This window comes from Symphalangus syndactylus, chromosome 3 (assembly GCF_028878055.3).
Source record: "Symphalangus syndactylus isolate Jambi chromosome 3, NHGRI_mSymSyn1-v2.1_pri, whole genome shotgun sequence".
In the NCBI taxonomy this organism is placed as follows: Eukaryota; Metazoa; Chordata; class Mammalia; order Primates; family Hylobatidae; genus Symphalangus; species Symphalangus syndactylus.
Window position 1 is genome coordinate 34,931,428 of NC_072425.2, and position 16,740 is coordinate 34,948,167.

Genomic DNA, 16,740 nt, shown 5'->3' on the forward strand with positions numbered 1-16,740 from the left:
AAATAGGGCCTGACTTTCAGTCAACATTCATTATCAAGAAGCAGCTTAAACTCACTTTTATAACAGAGTATCTGTGCTTATGGAAGGTTAAACTCACTGAAAACACATAAAAATGTGCAGTTTTCTTCAAAGTTAACTTACACCCTTCTGAACAAAACTTGATCACAATGCATGGATGAAAATGGGCCCATGTTAAAGGTTCAAGGTTTTATTAAATTGTACCCATACATTGTATTATGTCTTCCTCCATTCACTCTGTCCTTGGTTTGGATGCTTTCCTCATAAAGCTGCAGTAATTGTTAATTTGTATTTGTTCAAGTATTTGCAAGTCAGTTGTACAATGATTCTTGTTAGCATATTTCCAGGCAGAATTTGAAAAGCATTAACTGTGGCAAAGAGGGTTTAGTGGATCTTGCAAGAGGTGACACACATTATCATGCCCGAGAGGACCCTTGTGGAGTTCATGAGATGTGACAACGTACTTCAGAGGGTGTGGGCTGGGAGAGGAGGTTACCTTAACGGGGCAAAGGTCTCTAAGGAAGAAGACATACAGGCAGAGATTGCCTTCAACATTAAGGAACTGCACACTCAGGGAAACAGACCTTCAGACAGCTTACAAGTAGCTTAACTTGTAAGCTTAACTTAATATTTAGAGTAAAAACTCCTGCTGTAATCCCAGCACTTTGGAGGCTGAGGCGGGTGGATCACGAGGTCAGTAAATGGAGACCATCCTGGCCAACATGGTGAAATCCCGTCTCTACTAAAAATACAAAAATTAGCTGGGCCTGGTGGCGTGCACCTGTAGTCCCACCTACTTGGGAGGCTGAGGCAGGAGAATTGCTTGAACCTGGGAGGCGGAGGTTGCAGTGAGCCGAGATCACGCCACTGCACTCCAGCCTGGGCGACTGAGTGAGACTCCATCTAAAACAAACAAACGAAAACTCCTGGACCCGTCGACCCTCTTTCCTCATGAGAGGTGATGGAGACGGCAGCTGTCTCAGCACCAGTTGTCACCCAGCACAGAAACAATGCAAGGGGAAAAAAAACAGGGTCTGTGGGCCGGACCTTGACCAATTCATCTCACTTTTCCATCTTCAAAATGGAATTAAAAACTATCCAAGGACCCCAAAGAGTAGTTGTGAGGCTAAAATAAAATTACCTGGCCCATCCCAGCACTTTGGGAGGCCAAGGCGGGCAGATCACTTGAGGTCAGGAGTTCGAGACCAGCCTGGCCAACATGGTGAATATTAAAAATACAAAAATTTGCTGGACCTTGTGGTACACACCTGTTATCTCAGCTACTCGGGAGGCCAAGCCAGCAGAATTGCTTGAACACAGGAGGCGGAGATTGCAGTGAGCTGAAATCGCACCACTGCATTCCAGCCTGGGCAACAGAGCAAGGTTCATCTCCAAAAAAAAAAAAAAAAAAAAAAATCGAACAATTATCTGGATGCTTGTAATCTCAGTTACTCAGGAGGCTAAAGAGGATCATCTGAACCCAGGACTTTGGGGCTGCAGTGAGCTATGATGGCACTACTGCACTCTAACCTGGGCCACAGAGTGAGATCCTGTCTCCAAAAAAAAAAAAAAAAACAAAAAAACCTTTCCATCAGTATACAATAAGCATGCTCATTTTACTTCCCAGTATTGATACAGGTTGCTTTTCAGCTCAGAAAAGGAAGAAAGAGAAGAAAAAAGGGGAGAGAGACAGGGGATGGAGGACAGATCTTTTCAGATGTTCTGGGCCAGGATCTAAAGAGAACGGGAAGGAAGAAGGGAGAGAGGATATGTGTCCACCAGTGGAAGTGGCTACAGTGGAAGTGGAATTGAAGGAGTTGAGTAAGAAACAATGAGGCGTGGATCCACGCAGGCAGTGAGGAAAAGATGGTAGGAACAGGGCTTTGGCTCCCGTTACCAATTATTCATTTATTTGCGTTCCTCCCCCAACCTCCAGGTGGCACAACTGACCCAGCATATCTTGCTTGAGAACTGAAAGGTAGGACAAACGCCGGGGCAAGTCTTGGGAAAAAAACAAAGAAACAGAAGGCACTGTTGCCAGGCAGGATTGGGAATGGGAGAGAATGTTGCCTTGTAGCACCCTCAATGGTGGGTACTCAGTACATGCTTAGAAACTTTTCCACTGCATCCTTGATATTATTGTTTGAGAGTCTGACACTCTCAAAACTCTAATGGAAATCTTTCATGCTTCAATTTAAGCTCTTTTTCTCTTTTCAAGTCCCAATAAAAAGATTCCCATTTGCATAGCACACTGCAATTTGTATCAACTCCTTTAAGATCTACTTCCTAGAGATTTGCATACATCTGAGGCTACCGAAACGTATCTACAGGACGTGAATTCTAGATCTAGACAATTAAACCAGGGTTTTTCAACATCAGCACCATTGATATTTTGTGCAGGATAATTCTTTGTTGGTGGAAGTGGGTGTCCTGTGTGTTGTAGGGTGTTTAGCTGCATTCCTGGTCTCTACCCATCAGATTCTAGTAGCACCCTTCCTCCCTCACTGAGATAGACCAATCTTTTGGGTCCAGTCCATGGATTCAAGTCCTGAGTCTTGGCCAGGATGCATAGTGGTAATTGCCAGACTTTTCCTCCTCTAAGCAGAGCTTCCTCACACAGTAACATGCTCAGGAATCATTAGGGATTTTGCTAAAATGCAGATTCTGATTAAGTAGGTCTGGGATGGGGCTCAGGATACTCTAGTTTTAACACGCTCCTGGATGATAGGAATGCTGCAGGTCCCCAGACCACACTTGGAGTAGCAAGCCCCTATAGCACTGGTTTAGTAAGAGAAGGAGAGGGCTGGGCGCGGTGGTTCACGCCTGTAATCCCAGCACTTTGGGAGGCCGAGGCAGGCAGATCACAAGGTCAGGAGATGGAGACCACCCTGGCTAATACGGTGAAACCCCGTCTCTACTTAAAATACAAGAAATTAGCCGGGCATGGTGGCACGCGCCTGTAGACCCAGCTACTGGGGAGGCTGAGGCAGGAAAATCGCTTGAACCCAGGAGGGAGAGGTTGCAGTGGGCTGAGATGGTGCCACTGCACACCAGCCTGGCAGAGCGAGACTCTGTCTCAAAAAACAAACAAAAAAAAACAGTAAGAGAAGGAGCTGAGTAGGAAAACTGACCTGACATTATGTAGCTGTGGGACCCCTGGCTGGTTATGTGAATTCCAAATGTCTCAGTATCTCCATTTGAAAAATGATGGTGACTATAAAGATTAAGTAAAATAGTGGAGGTAGGAGTTCAAGGTTGCAGTGAGCTATGATCACCCCACTGCACTCAACCTGAGTGACACGGTGAGATCCTGTCTCTAAAAAGGTGGAGGTAAAACAACCGACTTACCAGCCGACACTCAACATTAATTCCCTCTTATTTAGCTCCTCCTACCATCCTGCCTGGGAACCGCAAGAACAAGGCGTCCCTGGGAATTACAGGGAATTCCCTAGAAGGTAAAACTTAGTTCCTCTATGAATGGTGAGTGGAGAGGGAAAGATCTCTTCTCTTTTCATTCCTCTATCTCAACACCCTCTACGCCATTCACATTATAACACCTGTCATCCTTTGGAGGCTATGGATTGTTTTGATGATGAAACATACCATAAAAAGAATATTTAAAATGATATACACATTGTGATTCCATTCAAAAGCAATGCCTCCCACTCTTGAGTCCATCTCTGCCCTGCATTTAACACCGATCTGAACTATTCTTTAAAGGAAAAATGATCCCAAACAGGAATCATCAAGTGCTTTGGATATGATCTAAGTTTCCAAATACAGTCTGTTCATTTTTTCCCCCAAAATGAATAAATTCTGCTCATCTGTAATTGTGTCTGAGGAAAATTCTTGCTAACCTTTGCAAGTATAAAATGTTCTGATGCAAAATACTAATATGCCAAGCTAAAATATGGCTTTGGAATCACACAGCACATGGCACATGGACTCCACCTTGATTTTAATTCACACACACAGAGTGCCTTTCAATTAGGGTTGAGAAGTACTTGAATTTTCTGGAATATTAACTAAGATTTATTCCTTTGGGAAAGTCATTCCTCCAACCCACCCAAATAAAAATGGCTAAACAATGGTGTCTTTCTCCATTTGTAGGAGGTATCAAAAAACTTATGGGAGACACCACTCCAGACAAAGTAAGATGCTGTATTATCCTACCATGGGAATGACATCACGGTAATGTAAGCTGACGCAGTCAGCTGCGCTGGGAGGCGGGCTGAAAACGGTCAGTTAACCACTACCAGGAAAATGTGGTTTGGCCTTCCTCACACCTTCTACACACACCTCACCAGGTGGAAGCTCAGGAGGACCCTGGATGAGCTATGCATTAAGGCTGAAGTCAGGCAACTGCTGGGCAGGAAGAGGGGCAAATGAGGGTCCCTCCCTGCCCTCTACTGGGGAACGGCACGGCACCTTTCATGGGTCTGCAGGACCAGTCTCAGCTACTGAAAAAGTCTAGCTCAGTCCTAGCCCCATAGGTTTCCCATAAACGCCCTGGAAAGAGCCATGGAGTTGGGAAAGGATGGCCACCTGAGGAATCCTCTCTCTTGCTGGAACTTGCTACGGTGTAGTGACAGTTACATATGCACACTCTTCTAACTCATGAAAGACTAAAAACTTAAAGAGTCCTGAACAAAATTATCTTCGAAACCCTACACTCAACCAACCCAGGGCACTCCAGGCACAGTGGGGAAACTTCTAGTTCAGCCCTGACAACCCTGGAAAAACTGCTCTAGCATCACTGTTTATCCATACTCTGCACAATGAGAATCCTTTCCAGGGTCCCTGCTAGGGTCTGAATGTTTGTGCCTCCGCAGAATTCATATTTTGAAGCCTAATCCCCAATGTAATGGAATGAGGAGGTGGGGCCTCTGGGAGGTAATTAGGTCGTAAGGGTAGAACACTAATGAATAGGAGTAGTGCTCTTTCCTTTTCACTAAAAGAGGCCCCTTCCCCAGGCGTGGTGGCTCATGCCTGTAATCCCAACACTTTGGGATAGCCCAGGGTGGGCAGATCACCTGAGGTCAGGAATTTGAGACCAGCCTGGACAACATATGAAACCTCATCTCTACTAAAAATACAAAAATTAGCCGGGCATAGTGGCGCACGCCTGTAATCCCAGCTACTCAGGAGGCTGAGGCAGGAGAATGGCTTAAACCCGGGAGGCGGAGGTTGCTGTGAGCTGAGATGGCGCCACTGCACTCCAGCCTGGGCAACAAGAGCAAAACTCTGTCTCAAAAAATAAATAAATAAATGAATAAAAATTAAAAAAAAAAAAAACTAAAAAACCAGGATTATGGTTCTGAAAATTGCATTCCATTGTCCCAATGAGGACCAATGCCTGACCTACTCAAAGTTTAAAGAAGGATCAAGTAATGAAAAATAGAAGAATTATTAATAGTGCAAGTGCTTCGGGGGTAAGAGAATGTCAGCTAGCCACCCCCAAAGAGGGGGGTGGGGGCGGGGGGCAGTCAGGCTTAGAGAATTTCCATGTTCAAAGCTACTTAATCAGTGTGAAGGATGAACAATTGATCTGCTGCATAATAGCATTTTAAGTATTAACTTTAAGCCAGCACATGATGGCTCATGCCTGTTATCCCAGCACTTTGGGAGTGCAATTGTGGAACTACTTGGGAGACCGAGGTGGGAGGATTGCTTGAGCCCTGAAGTTCAAGACAAGCTTGGTCAATGTAGTGGGACTCTGTCTCTACAAATAATAGAAAAACAGCCAGGCATGGTGGCATGCTACTCAAGAGGCTGCGACAAGAGGATCGCTTAAGCCCAGAAGTTCGAGACTGCAGTGAGCTATGATCGCACAGCTGCACTCCAGCCTGGGTGACAGAGTGAGACCCTGTTCCAAAAAACAGAAAAAAAATTAATTAATTTAAAAACGGTTTACTCATCATTTGCATCTGTAATGAAGATGAAAGAAGGCTTTGGTTAATTTAAGAACAACCAACTTCGGGAGGAATACAACATGTACAAGGTGCTTCCATATCCATCTGATTTTACACAAGTTTTGAACAGGTAGGTTTTGGTATCTTTTTTTTTTTGAGACAGAGTTTCACTCTTGTTGCCCAGGCTGGAGTGCAATGTCACCACGTCGGCTCACCGCAACCTCCGCCTCCTGGGTTCAAGCGATCCTCCCGCCTCAGCCTCCCGAGTAGCTGAGATTACAGGCATGCGCCACCACACCCAGCTAATTTTATATTTTTAGTAGAGATGGGGTTTCTCCATGTTGGTCAGGCTGGTCTCGAACTCCTGACCTCAGGTGATTCACCCACCTCCGCCTCCCAAAGTACTGGGATTATAGGCATGAACCACCGTGCCTGGCCTGGTATCTCCATTTTTATAGATGAATGAACTAAGATTTTGTTTATGTGACAGACCAAGATCTCACAGAGAACTTGGCTGAGGCACTAGGGTGCTTTGGCCATGCCCTGGTTCTGCATAAAGGGGGCACCACAATATCTGCATATTTGGCCTTGCCACCCCATCTGCTCCAATCAGGCATCAAAAACAACCACAAAGCCCCTGCCCATATCTAAGAAAAAAAAAAGGGTTCAAAGCATAGTGGCCTTCCCCAGTAAGTTCCACAGGTCTCTCTCCTTCCCTGGCATTCGTGTCACACCCCCTTCAACGAGTTCGTGCATCCTTCCAAGGCTTAGAAGAAAAAACAAACAAAAAATCCAACCCCTCAAACCTACTCAAAAGAAGCTACATCATCTCATCCTCATACCCACCCTCTGCCTGGTTAAGGACCCCAGCAGCAACATTCTGCCTCCACAGGGCACCTTCTCCAGTTGCATGGCCTATGCAGGGCACTCTGAGACTGTCACCAAGATGGGAACAAATTCCAGTTACATGTCTCTTTTTTTCTTTCTTTCTTTTTTTTTTTTTGAGAAAGAGTTCTTGCTCTGTCACCAGGCTGGAGTGCAGTGGCTCTATCTCGGCTCACTGCAACCTCTGCCTCCCAGGTTCAATTGATTCTCCTGCCTCAGCCTCTTGAGTAGCTGGGATTACAGGCACCTGCCACCACACCTGGCTAATTTTTGTATTCTTTTAGTAGAGGCAGGGTTTCACCACGTTGGCCAGGCTGGTCTCGAAATCCTGACCTCAAGTGATCCACCTGCCTCAGCCTCCCAAAGTGCCAGGATTACAGGCGTAAGCTACCGCACCTGGCCCAATTACATGTCTCTTGATCCTACTCAAACTTGTCCCCACAAGGACTGGTAGCCCTGGTCCTCCTAGATGGGAGACAGGAGCACAAAAGGGAAAAGGAGGCGAGGGCAGCCTGAGTATGTTCTCAGTCTCTTTCCCTCATGCTCTGTCTTCTCCAGCCCCTCCTCAATCACAGAATCCACCTCAACAGGAAAAAGGAACCCACCACCAAACCCTGGAGAAAGTACATTCTGTTATATTGTAGAAAGAAAAGAGAGACTCGATCCTTTTCTTTTCTGGCACTTAACTTTCAAGAAAATGGGGCAAATGACAGAAATTAAGTTTATACTGGGGATTCTAGTTTTCTGAAAAGCTAGCCTCCAGAGTCTGCCCTGCAGGAGTTCAACAATTACAGTTCCGTAATCCTATAAAATTACAACTGACATCTACGCTAATATGCTGAGACCACCACAAAATCCTGAACTGTCAATGGAACGACAACAGCACATTCACCACCAGTCAACCCATCAAGGCAAGAAGACAGAATAGCTAACCAGGGGTTACGTCTTAGAAACACTTTCATTAACAATGGGTGAAATACATTTTTAAAACTTAGATTTAAATATCAGGTGTTATGTTAATTGAAGTATCCCATTTCTTTAATACTCTAATCAAATACTACTTAAAATCACATAGACAAACTCAGTAACTTTCTCTCTGAGCAAAATGGTAGATTTTCCTTTTAGAATAGAGATGGTTTTAACTTTCCTATATTTATGAAAAATGTGTTTGAAAGGAAAATGTCCAAAATGTGAACAGTAGTCTTACATGTTCATAGAGGGGATTATTTTACAAAGTAAGATATACATGTATATGGATTACCCTAACTCCCATCATGGTCCATGGTAACATTCTTCCCTGAGGCCCAAGCCACCCGAAGAGCCGCTGGGTGAGGCTCATGCCAATGAGAGAAACTGAAGTTGAAGTTGTTCCTTTATTTTTAGCTTTATAGAAATTCTGCCTCTGGGTGTTGAGTTTGCACAGTATAAAGAAAATGGTGGGCCGGGCATGATGGCTCATGCCTGTAATCCCAGCATTTTGGGAGGCCGAGGCGGGCAGATCACGAGGTCAGGAGATCGAGATCATCCTGGCTAACACGGTGAAACTCCGTCTCTACTAAAAATACAAAAAATTAGCTGGGCGTGGTGGTGGGCACCTGTAGTCCCAGCTACTTGGGAGGCTGAGGCAGGAGAATGGCGTGAACCGGAGAAGCAGAGCTTCATTCCAGCCCAAGCAACGAGCGAGACTCCGTTTCAAAAAAAAAAAAAAAGGTGCAATTTGCTACCCAAACTTACTGAAATTGTTGAAGCTCATCAGGATACTAATCAATTACTTCAAATTTCCAATAGCTGACACAGAATCCCTGATCAACAATCTAAGCAGTGAGTACTATGTTTCTCAAGATCAAAAAAACAATCATTCCAAAAGCTAATTCAAGATAGAGCATCAATTCTACTGGTGCTGAGTCATGTATAAAGTTAAAGACTGGAACTAAACAGTCTATCCTTGGTCTTCAGAAGTAACTTCTTAGCATGCTCCTGTTTCAACTGTTAAAATCCCTCAACACAACCTCCATCCAAATTCAATTTCGTCTTCATTTGAAACATTTCTCATTACCTTAATAAGCAGAGACTGGTAATAACCCTGATAGAAATCTGGGACATGGGTATTTTAAGAGCTCACGAAATCTGCAATGGTTATTGTTTAGATTATTGTAATTATCTAGATAATAATTACAATGACTAGAGAGTCCAAAGTGTTTGCATTTTTGGAAGTAATATTTAATGTTAGTTCTATAAGAAAATATGTAAACTTTCAGAAATAAAGCCAGTGGATTCATTCTCCCCTCATTTGATAACGAAGTTAAGACAACCTACTTCACTTTATTAGCCAGAGGTCCTGAGGCTACTGAGTCAGAATAAGCCACTTATGAAAGTGAAATAACTTCAAACTCTGCAGGCAGGAAGTGGTGCCAACTGTCATGCCAGAACTATGAGATAATGTGTATTTCAAAATGTTTGTCCCATCTCAAAGCCCAGCTATTCCTCTCATCCTAGCATCTCAGCATCCCAGAAAGAAAGTGAAAGGAACTCTCCAGTAGAGTCAGTTCAGTAAAGACTGGGAGACAGGCAGCCTTACTTTTGTTGTCTCTGGCTCAGGACTAATTTTGTTGGTGCTGTCCAAGATAATTGCAGGAAACTTGGTGTGCGTCCACTCAAAGGAGAAGATGCCCTTTAAGGAAAGGGCCAGGCTGGGTGTGGTGGCTCATGCCTGTAATCCCAGCACTTTGGGAGGCCGAGGCAGGTGAATCACCTAAGGTCAGGAGTTCGAGACCAGCCCAGCCAACATGGCAAAACCCCATCTCTACTAAAAATATAAAAATTAGCCGGGTGTGGTGGTGGGCACCTGTAATCCCAGGTACTCGGGAGGCTGATGCAGGAGAATTGCTTGAACCCATGAGGCAGAGGTTGCAGTGAGCCAAGATCATGCCATTGCACTCCAGCCTGGGCAACAAGAGCAAAACTTCGTTAAAAAAAAAAAAAAGAGAGAGAGAGAGAGAAAGGGCCAAGGGTCAAAACTGGGGAGGAGACAACCGGCAGCGGGACATTGCTTAAAACACTCTTTAGGCCAAGTCTTTATGTTTAAAGAAACAGAGTAAAACTCCTTGCTGGATACGCCTCATTTCTAGAGATATTATTATGAAATTGTATTCATGAATGATGGGGAAGCTGCCAGACTGGAAGACAGAAAAGTTTAGTTAAATTTAAATTAAGAACATTTCCAGAAAGAAAAGTGTGATGCTTAAATGAACTCTAATCAGAACAAAAGACAAGGAAGCAAATTCCCTGGTATCCCAATGGTGAGAGGAGTTTGTACTCATGCAGTCTCCAGGAGCCTGTGAAACGGGAGTTGGGATAGAAGAGCGCTTCCTTGGGAGACATGGGCTTGTTCACAGATTCCAAGATGCAATACAGAGAGAGGCGTATAGACCTATGAGTAGGTGAAGTTTCTTTTCAAAAAGAAATATTATACATTAGGGAAGTCTTCCCAAATCACCTGTGCTGCATTTAAAACTGCTACAGGGAAGGGTAGTGATATGTCAAAGTCTGATCTGACCACGCAGCTTATCAGAGCCAAACCCATGCTACCCCACACGGGAAACGGGCTTTCCTGGGTCTGGAGAGGGAATCCACCATCTCTCTAAACGAGTCACCTCCCAGACGCCCTCTCTGTGGGTCGGGAGGGATCCCTCGGGCTGGCGAGCGCCTGGCATCCGCGTTGGAGAGCTCGGCAGCCCGGCTGCACGCCGCCTCGCCCTTTGCCTTCAGTCCTCACTCGGCCACCAGCGCCACAGCTCCCTGCTGCGGGCTTCCGGCTCTCTCGGGCTCCGTTTTACTCCCCTCCTGTCCACTCCGTTTCTCTGGGATTTCTCGGGGCCACCAGTGTCTCCTTGCTCTGGCTCTTGCAGGCGCGTCGCCTCCACGGACATTACAGGCACGGCTTGCCCCATGCTCTCCCCCACGGTTTGCTCTTCCCATACCCCAGAGTGTCCCCAAGAAGGGCCCACAGAGACGCAAACTCCGGCTTTATCCTGGATAAGATACCACATTCTAACTGCTGAGGTCCCAGCCTCAGGCCGAACTTCTGGCTCAGCTCGGACCCGGACCGCGTTCTCCCTCCCAGGGCAGAAGAGGCTGCTGGCTCCTCCTGCATCATCTCCTGAGTTCAGCTCCCCGGACCCTATTCCGAAAGACTCCGGCTGGGGCCGGGGCCAGGGCCCGGGCCCGGCCCTCCCTGACTTCAGTCTCTCTGAAAAGTTCAGGACTTGCGAAAATGCCCCCGGCTCTGCCACCCAACAGGCAGGACCCGCGCCTTCCTCGCGAGCTAGAAGGAACGGCTGCACCTCCCGGTGCTACCGGGGCAGGAGACGCGGCCACGACCACATTTGATTTCACTGCTTTTCCTGAAAAGGACACACATAGCCCAGCTCTGTGTGTATACAGGGAGAAGCGGAGTCCTGCGTTTATTTTTTAAAGCATATATAAGTGATAAGCATTGAACAAAGCAGCCAAAGGCTTGGCCCTCCCACAAATCTGGGAATTCAAATCCACATGGCCACGACCCCTCCACCCGGGCCCTCTCCCAGCACACGCTCCGCTCGACAAGGACCACAAAAAGCCGTTTAAAAGCCCGCGGTGCTTCCGAGGACTCCCAGATTTCCAGCCCTTCCTCGGCCACCCCTTCCTCACACTCGAGGACACTCCAGCCTCCCCTCCCCGCCCCCTCCCCCCGGCTTGGACACCCACCTCTGGGCGCCCGCTCCCGGGGGCGCAGTCCTGGGGCTCTGCTCCAGCGCCGCGCGGCCGCTGCCTCCCGCTCCGGGGGTCCAGGAGACTCCGGGGGGAAGGCAAGCGGCGCCCCGGGCTGGGGCCAGCGCATCTGCAGGGAGTGGTAGCCTCGGGGCGCGCTGGAGGGCGGGGAGCCCCGCCCGCCTGCTCCCGGGGCCCGCCCCTTCCCCGCCTCCTCGCTTCCCCTCCAGTAGCCCAGCGCCCACGGGCCGCCCCTCCCCTCCCCTCCCCTCCCTCCCCTCCCCTCCCCTCCCCTCCCCTCCCCTCCCCATCTACCCACACCTTCTCCTCTCAGTGGCTTCGGCGGGATCTATGCACAAACGAAGAAATGAGTGAATGGAGAGACTGGAGAGAGGGAAAGACGGAGGGATGGATGGGGCGCGCAAAGCTGAGTATTTCCTAACTCAGGGGAGCGCTGTGTCTGGGTATGTGGATACTTGTTAGCGCACGGGGCTTTGGGGCGGGGTGGCGTGTCGCTGTGTGTGCACGTGGACGTGTGTGTTGGTGTACACATATGTGCGCATGAGTGTATGTGGAAGTGTGTGAGTGCCTGTGTGCGCTCAAATGCCAGGAGCTGCCGAGTTGCCACTCAGGCGGGGAAACAGCCCCTCGTCCCTTACCTAGCACCACGACTGTCCTCAGGGTCAGAGCGACCCCCGGAACTGGTTGGGAAGTGCGTCTTTGTGGCAGTAATGGTGTCTCCGCGTGTTTGAGGACTCCCCCAATGGGGTTCAGAGGCTGAGGTGTGGACAGAGATGCTTCCAGCTCACTGGCTCGCCAGAGCCTTCCTGCTGCCCTCCGTGTAGTGGCAGCCGGTGGCCCGGTGTCAGAGCGCGTGTGTTAACAAAGCCAGCGGAGGAGAAGGAGGCGGCTGATCCGCAGACTGGGGCTGTATTAGGCGGGTGGCCAGCCATCCCTCACTCTTGAGATGTCTGAAATTTCAGTCTCTCATCCCCTCCTCCACCATGAATATTTAAATAATGTTAATGACCCTTTGAAAATGAACCGTCTAGAAATCCTGAGAGAGGACACGCACACACAAACACCCCACCTAGAGAGCAACACTTTTCAAAAGCAAGCTGTGGTCTTACTCCGCTGTAGGTAGCGGCATTCATTCTCAGCAGAGGAAGATCACAAAAGTCAGATTTCTTGAATTCCGCTTTGCCCTAGGCACGATTTTCCCAGTAATTCTCTCTCCCCAGTTTTCAAGTCGCCCTTGCACTCTCAGGTTTCCACCCTAGGGCAGTCTGCTGTTTTCCCCACTCCTTGACAAGGCCCTGGGATGCTCTTCTGGGAGTCAATTTTACATGTGAAACACAGCAGGGAAAGACAATAGCCATGGCCTGATTCTACTTTCCTAACCCACAAATGTCCCTGATTTCCAATACAAAGAAATGATACCCTTGGGAACTACCCAGAAAGCCCATCCAGGCCAAGGACACCATAAATAGCACCTCCAGAGAAAAGACTTCTTCCCTGCCTTGAGCTCTATTCACAGTTTCACCCAAGGAAGAGGATGAAGTCTACAATGGGACATCAGCTGTTCTCAGGGTTCCTGAATGTCAATAGGCTCCTTTATCTTGGTATTTGGAAATGGTTTCACCATCCTTTTTGCCTGTTTGTCTCTTATACTATTGAATTTCAATAGAATTTACTGACCAGTGGCTAGAGATGCCAGAGCTTCAGCCTTGACTCAACTATTTCTTCCTTCCTTCCTTTTCCTTCTTTTCTTTCTTCCTTTTCATTTTTTTCTCCTCATGTCTCCGATTTAAGGAATCAAATGCTTGGGTACCCTACATACTGATCTATTTTTAACATTTTAATATCATGTGAAAAACTCACATTAAAATGAGTGTGCTTGGATATCGCTTATTTATTTATACGGACCATAGACTCTCTAAGGAAGAATTTTAGAATTACATCAGATGTGAGATTTTATAAACAGTATCATGGCAGGTACTTCATCACTCTCTTCTCATATTTTCCTAAATTAGAATAAGTGTAAAATTTACAAACATAATTAGTTTCGTTATTAGAAACAGTAAAGCAAGGCTGGGTGCGGTGGCTCACGCCTGTAATCCCAGCACTTTGGGAGGCCGAGGCGGGCGGATCACCTGAGGTCGGGAGTTTGAGACCAGCCTGACCAACATAGAGAAACCCCGTCTCTACTAAAAATACAAAATTAGCCAGGTGCTAATTAGCCAGGTGCATGCCTTCAATCCCAGCTGCTGAGACAGGAGAATCGTTTGATCCTGGGAGGCAGAGGTTGCAGTGAGCCGAGATCATGCCATTGCACTCCAGCCTGGGCAACAAGAGCGAAACTCCGTCTCAAAAAAAAAAAAAAAAAAAAGAGTAAAGCAATCATACCAACTTTATTCTGAATTGCTTCTTTACTAAAACAACGTCAATGCTTTGTTAATATTTTAAAGTTCTAGAATAGTCTTCAGAAAACTATTAGGAATATTAATTTAGGAAAAATATATGCTCAATAGATATTAATTTATAAGAACATTTTCTTTTCTTCCACCTTCCAAATTATTAAAGAGGTAACCATGATTAAACATTTTTAATATAAAAGGCTTGGTACATACCAGATGCTCAGAAATAGTTGTTTAATTTGTTCAATGAAATCCATGCAAGAGTATGAATGGCTGCATGCAAAAGTAAACACTGTTTTTAATTAACATTTTCTCATTTATTTTCTCCTAGGCCAGTGGTTCCCAATTGAGGGTGATTGAACTCCCCAGGGGACATTTTGGCAATGTCTAGAGACATTTCTTATTGTCACGATTAGGGGGGTTGCTACTGGCATCTACAGGACAGCGCCCCACCAACAGAATTATTGAGCCCTAAATGTCAGTAATGCTGAGGCTGAGATATATTGCCCCAGAATTTTTTGAAGACCACAGATAGTGCTTGTTTAAAAGGCAGGGTGTGGTGGCTCACGCCTGTAATCCCAGCACTTTGGGAGGCCCAGGCGGGTGGATCACGAGGTCAGGAGTTCAAAACCAGCCTGGCCAAGATGGTGAAACTCCGTGTCAACTAAAGAACTACAAAAATTAGCCAGGCACGGTGGCAGGAGCCTGTAATCCCAGCTACTCCGGAGGCTGAGGCAGGAGAATCGCTTGAACACAGGCGGCAGAGGTTGCAGTGAGCCGAGATTGCGCCACTGCACTCTAGCCTGGGCAACAGAGAGAGACTGCCTCAAACAAAAAAAAAAAAAGAAAGAAAGAAAAAAGAAAGGCAGATTCCTGGGCTCCACCTTTATTGAATCAGAATGTGTGGGGCGAGCCAAGGAAACTGCGTTAACAGCTCCCAGATGATTCTTAAAAACATGAAAGTTTGGGAAACACTGGCAATGGGCAAGGTTAGCTTTATCACCCACTGCCTGCTTGTGGTTCATCACATCATATGTGTGTTAACATAATAATGATTATTAGAGCTGAGAATATTTTATAATAAAAGAAGCATATTTACTCTCCTAGATGTACTTTAGGAGCATATTTGAATAAAATAAATGGCTATTAATCATGTGAGATAAATATAACTCGAACGTGTAAATGTTACATGTTCCCACAGGCCCTATACCATCAAGGGCACAAAATCTTCCATGGAAATTTTTTTAGGGGGAGAGGAGATCAAGATTTCTTTCATTGTGGCCTAAGTGTACATTTTTACTCACATTGCCTCTCCCATGCTGCTGGCCCACTTTAAACTACACCCCTGAGCAACAGTGGCCTCCAGGGGACCCAAGAAGTAGACTGTTCTTTCTAGAAAAACACACAAAGTAAAGAATAGCTTTCTGGGGAGGAAGTTAGCCTAGATACAGGTTGAGAGAAGCTCTTCTCCCTCTCTCCCCAAACTGAGCAAAATGAACTAAATCCAGCAAATAATAACGATCTAGCAGTAGACACATGCCCCCAAACTTAGAGAACAGTAGAAGCTGAAAAATAGACTTATAAGTATCTCAGAGAACTGATCTGAAAACCAGAAGATGGGGGCAAGGCAGTGCATCATAAAAGGGAATTTACTATTTCCTCCTCCTAGCAAGGCAAAAGACCAAAAAGTATCAGCTGGGAGTAACTCACAAGCGCTAAATGTGTCCCACAGAAAATAAAGGCTGGCTGAAAATTAAAAAAAAAAAAAAAGTAAGAAAAAGAGGGAAGGCCGGGTGTCGTGGCATGCCTGTAATCCCAACACTTTGGGAGGCCGGGCGGGTGGATCACCTGGGGTCAGTAGTTTGAGACCAGCCTGGCCAACATGGTGAAACCCTGTCTCTACTAAAAATACAAAAATTAGCTGGGTGTGGTGGCAGGTGCCTGTAATCCCAGCTACTTGAGAGGCTGAGGCAGGAGAATCACTTGAACCCTGGAGGCAGAAGTTGCAGTGAGCTGAGATCACGCCACTACACTTCAGCCTGGGCGACAGAGCGAGACTTCATCTCAAAAAAAAAAAGAAAAAGAAAAGAAAAAGAAAAAGCAGGAAAAGCAAACAACAACAGAAACAAAAAGACTCGCTCACACTAAACAAATAGCTCTATGTCCCTGGGGCTTTCCCACCAAACAGTGGGTGAGCTCACTGAAAAGCTAGCAGTATTCCCAAGCCCAGGGGGATCCTCATGGGATCAGATGCACCACTAAAAATTTCAGAGAAGAAACAAACTGGAGGAAATATTTGCAACATATATGACAATGTTACTATTCCTCATATGTAAAGAGTTTTTGCAAATCAATAAGAAAATTGAAGAAAACTACCAACTCCTTAATAGAAAAAACAAACCTGGGCTGGGTGTGGTGGCTCATACCTGTAATCCCAACACTTTGGGAAGCCAAGGTGGGAGGATGACTTGAGACCAGCCTGGGCAACATGGTGAGACCCCGTCACTACAAAAAATTTAAAAATTAGTGGGGTGTGGTGACATGCTTGTGGTCCCAGCTGCTTGGGAGGCTGAGATGGGAGGATTGCTTGGACCCAGGAAGTCAAGGCTACAGTTAGCCATGATCATGCCACTGCACTCCAGCAGGGTGACAGAGTGAGACACTGTCTCCAAAAAAAAAAAACGTAATGTACAGATAAATAAGTATAACTGACCCTTGAACTTGTGAAGAGATACTCAAACTCTTCATAATTAAAAAAG

At 46.3% G+C, this 16,740-nt stretch overlaps 1 protein-coding gene across 4 annotated transcripts in view; it reads right to left on the reverse strand.

Annotated features, from left to right (window-relative positions):
- Positions 1-16,740, reverse strand: part of PALM2AKAP2 (PALM2 and AKAP2 fusion) — a 529,571-nt gene that overhangs the window by 107,610 nt on the left and 405,221 nt on the right. The window contains exon 1 of one of the 4 annotated variants that reach the window (XM_063636139.1): positions 11,562-11,766. The exons of the other annotated variants lie outside the window; for them this stretch is intronic. The gene's annotated coding sequence lies outside the window, so the exon portion shown is untranslated. Of the gene's footprint in view, positions 1-11,561; positions 11,767-16,740 lie in introns of those variants that run through there. 4 annotated transcript variants of the gene reach the window in all.